The sequence below is a fragment of the Octopus bimaculoides genome, chromosome 19 (assembly GCF_001194135.2).
Source record: "Octopus bimaculoides isolate UCB-OBI-ISO-001 chromosome 19, ASM119413v2, whole genome shotgun sequence".
Classification (NCBI taxonomy): domain Eukaryota; kingdom Metazoa; phylum Mollusca; class Cephalopoda; order Octopoda; family Octopodidae; genus Octopus; species Octopus bimaculoides.
The window spans coordinates 49,916,292-49,921,198 of NC_068999.1; the positions used below are offsets into that span (position 1 = coordinate 49,916,292).

Genomic DNA, 4,907 nt, shown 5'->3' on the forward strand with positions numbered 1-4,907 from the left:
AAAGTAAAAATAAAAGTAAAAAACACAACTTATAAGCAGTATAGATAGTATACACACATGTATATACCCACATACATACACGTACACACAGTGTTATTTCGTGTTATAACTTCGTATTGCAGTGTCCTTGGATGGTTTCGAGTCAGTGACTGAAGCTAGAACTATATCCATAGGTTTGGGATTATGGAACCGGTTTATTGAAAATATTTGTAAACTAAAAATTAAAAATATGTGTAAACTAGAAATTAAAAATATGTTTAAATTAAGTGGTCATAACCTAGTTCTTCGAGGGTAAACCAAAATACTGATGTATATAGTAAGGTTAGGGGTAGAGTACGGGCTATGTTATTTAGGTGTCTGGGTTGTGGTAGGTAGGAATATATATATATATGGTTGTGCATATATGTGCGTGTGCATACATATATGTAATATATACATTTAATAAACATATCATATATGTGTACATATCTAATACTTTTAATATTTATATGTATTAAAAATGTATGTATAATATATACGGTATTAATTACCTTCTAAATATTTCCTATCATTGGTTGCGTGCAAGAAAATACAAGTAAATGTTTACAAATAATGCAAATAGAAATGTGGTTTATTACATTATATTGATATGCATGTGAGCAAGTTAACTTGTGATTCGCATTTGAAACGGTGCGGTACTTTGGTGCCCACGCTAAATTTAGTGTATCAGGATTCGTTATGTAAATAGAGAGAGAGACAGACAGACAAAGGGATACTGAGAGAAAGGGTGGTGAACTATCGTTTACTAATTTGGTTTAATAGAAGAACAGGATAATGACATATGATAGGCTTAAGTTATGGTCTCAGTTTCCGATATTTATTCCGTGCCATGTGTGTACACGAAAGAATCTATATTGAGCGTAGCTATGGTTATAATTCATCTGAACATTGTAGCTAGCTAGCTAGGTATATAGATAGATAGCTAGCTAGCTAGCTAGCTAGCTAGCTAGCTAGATAGATAGATAGATAGATAGATAGATAGATAGATAGATAGATAGATAGATAGATAGATAGACGTGACGATTGATATGTGATAGTCATTATAAATACTGTCACTCAGTGTTAGTAGAGGTAGAGAGTAAAAATCTAAAAAGAAATAAATTGAAACAAATCATTCGGAAGGAAGTTTTAGTATTGTGTAAGAGATTTTGCTATTTTGGGCTTTTCGAACACACGTGTTTCGTTTATATGTACGTATGTATATATATCGTTCCGTTTGGTGCAAATGAGGGGTATTGGCGAAGGCGTTTATATGTAGCATTTCTGTGAATTATAAACTAGATGAATGTTTTATGCGTGTCACATGTAGACAGATATTGTGCATGAGAGTACAAGAGTACGTTAGTAAGTATTATGTATAAGATTTAAAATGTCTGAAATGCACTTGACGCTCTACCTGCCACTGTTAGGAAGAATTATCTTGTCTCTCTCTCTTTCAGTTTCTCCCCACCCTTTCTCTCTCTCTCTATCTCTCTCTCTCTCTCTCTCTCTCTCTCTCACTCTCTCTCTTTCTCTCTCTGTCAGCAAATATATCGTGAGTGTGTGTGCTTTAAGTACGATACGTAGATGACCTTATACATTAGAAACTCACTGAATATAAATATGCGGGCAATTATTATCATGAGAAAGAAGATGTAGTGAGAGTATGTTTTATGCATCTTATGGTTATAGGAAGTTATTTGCTCTTCGTCTCAGCTCAGTAATAGCATCTTTGCAAAATGCATTTCAAAGGGCCATCAGCGTACACATATTATAAGGGGGTTTATTGTCATTATCTATTTGTGATCATTTTAGAATTTTCCATTTGAGGCTGGAAAGTATTGGAAGTTCATCTTCTTATCAGAGCATTTGAAAGAACATGCGTAAGAGTTTTATCACATCTTAAAACAGCTTGTAGTTAGACCGGTGTAGTCTTTCGTGTTATCAAGGGTTGTATATTCACATTCATATATTGTATTCCCTGCTATGTAGTTCTAGTCAAGGCGTATTTATTTAGATTATTGAAGTTACATCAAGTACTGTTCTGATTGGTATTTCTGCTTAGTTTTATCCTATTACAAATTAGTTTTTATTTGGGCTAAGATTAGGGTTAGGGAATAAGATAATTTTACGGTGCTTTTGTTGAATATTTGGTAGAAATTATGCTGATGGAGGATTCCCATCTTAATACAGAAAGGAATATTTTTGACAATAACATTGCTGCTTATAAGTCATATGGAAAACTGTAACAACAGACGCTTTGTCTTCTCTTTCGTTGATTTGGTTATAGTGGTTAGTGAAAATATAAGATAACTTATCTGTGAATTCCTTGTAATAATGCATACAATATTCGTAAAATATTTCTTTTCTAGATGAAATCATAGATAATCCAAGTAATATATTTCGAACGAATATATTCAGGTTCGGTGAACACATTGTAAATATAAAGATTCTCTTTTCATTAATAATGAGTATGATAGAAGCCATTTGAAATGAGTAAAGTGACATAAAAGAAATACCTTTATTAGCTAATGTAAAAAATACATATACATACATACATATATATATATATATACATATTTATATGTGTGTATAGCTAAAATTAATAATGTAAGAAAATGAGTTGAGGATGTATAGTTCATTCATGTAAATATACATGTGGGGGTATATATATATATATATATATATATTTGTGTGTGTGTGTGTTTGTGTGTGTGTGTGTCTGTCTGTCTGTCTGTATATATATATATATATATATATATATATATATATACTCTTTTACTCTTTTACTTGTTTCAGTCTTTTGACTGTGACCATGCTAGAGCACCACCTTTTAGTCGAACAAATCGATCCCAGGACTTATTCTTTGGAAGCCTAGTACTTATTCTATCGGTCTCTTTTGCCGATCCGCTAAGTTACGAGGACATAAACACTCCAGCATCGGTTGTCAAGCGATGGTGGGGGGACAAACACAGACATATACACACATACATATATATATATACATATATACGACAGGCTTCTTTCAGTTTCCGTCTACCAAATCCACTCACAAGGCTTTGGTCGGCCCGAGGCTATAGTAGAAGACACTTGCCCAAGGTGCCACGCAGTTGGACTGAACCCGGGACCATGTGGTTGGTAAGCAAGCTACTTACCACACAGCCACTCCTACGCCTATAAAAAAAAAAAAAACAATATGGAACGCTTCACGAATTTGCGTGTCATCCTTGCGCAGGGGCCATGCTAATCTTTTTGGTATCGTTCCAATTTTAGTATATGTATTATATATATATAATTCATTTCAGAAATTGTGAAGGCTCTAACTGATATTTTCTGTAGATTAGGAAGTTGTATCAGCGATTGTTAAGAAACCATCGTCTCGGTATAATTTACCGTTTCCCTTAATGAAATTTTGACAGACTTGGTAGAGTAAATAAAAGGCAATGAGTTCTATACCCATGGTATGTCGCTAGCACTCATAGGGACGTTGAATGGGGCTCTGGAAGCTTTCAAGTAACTCTTTATTATCATGAGTTTGGGACGAAGCCTTTTCATTGAAAACAAACCGGTTGATAACATTAAGCAAATATGGAATAGAGGTTGGCACGCGTTAGTTTTGATAGTAATAACGTATGACGATTTTGCTCATGATTATAATGAGTGGCTTCCGTTGAATTTATTCGTGTACACACACAAACAGACACACAAGCACATATACATACTTACATACATGCTTGTATGTATATATTCTTCTCGACAAAAGATAATAATAAGAAGAAGAACAATGACTATAAATAAAAGGCATTGAAGCTTAGTATTAAAAGCTGTTAGTGAAATATATATTCTTTCGTTATCGTTATATATTTGTATATTGTCTGTTTGATTTCATTATTTCTTTTACACAATAAACACGTTAGAAAAAGAAAGGACTGAGAAACAAGAAACAGAATATGGTCTATTTTATACATCAACTCGACTGGAACATTGTTTCAAACATTTGTGTTTGAAGTTAGCCGTCATGACGACAACGATGAACATAATTATGATGATGAGAGTGATGACGTTGTTTAACGGTAATGAAGTTTTGTTCGTTTTAAGGAGACAACTGAAAAATGTATTGAACATATGTATGATGTATGTGTACATGTATCTCTCTCTATATATATATACACACACATGTGTATATGCATATATACGTACATCTATGTGCATATATGCTTAGATATATATAATTATACTTATGTCTACACACGTACCCATACACATAAATACGTACATACAAGAATACATACACACATACTCTTTATATATATATATATATATATATATACACGCAAGTTAGACAGGTCAATATATAAAGTATATTAAATACATGAAATACAAATATATATATATATGTTTACGTACGAAAATGTCCGACTTACACAGAATAGAAACGATATCAATAATTAAAAGGATTGAAGGAAAGCATTACAAATCCAACACCTGTTTCTGGAGGGTCTTGTTTCTTTCAACACATTCCCTGAAAACGGAGACTCATCTCATCTGACGATGGAATCAATCTACAATCATCAGTTTAGACCACCGAACCCTCAGAAATAGCTGTTGAATTTGTAATACTTTTCTTCAACCCCTTTAAATTTCGATATCATTTCTCGTCTGTGTAAATCGGACCTTTTCGTATGTAAACGTACATACATTTTTTTCTTGTATTTCATGTATTTTATATACTTTATATATTGACCTGTCTAACATGCTTATCCCTACATTTACTTCTATACCTGCTCATGTCTAAATCACTTGAGCATTACTTAGTGTATTCTATACGGAAAATAGCTGATTCTCATCTATGAACTCTCTCTCACTCTCTCTCTCTCTCTCTCTCTCTC

At 33.0% G+C, this 4,907-nt stretch overlaps 1 long non-coding RNA gene and 1 other non-coding gene across 2 annotated transcripts in view; both read right to left on the reverse strand.

The window, feature by feature from the left end:
• The window catches only part of LOC106870671 (uncharacterized), a 29,116-nt gene that overhangs the window by 18,707 nt on the left and 5,502 nt on the right, over window positions 1-4,907 (reverse strand). The gene's annotated exons all lie outside the window — the stretch shown is intronic.
• LOC128250181 (U6 spliceosomal RNA) lies at window positions 3,209-3,316 on the reverse strand. The gene has a single exon (XR_008266284.1). It is a non-coding gene; the product is annotated as a U6 spliceosomal RNA (small nuclear RNA).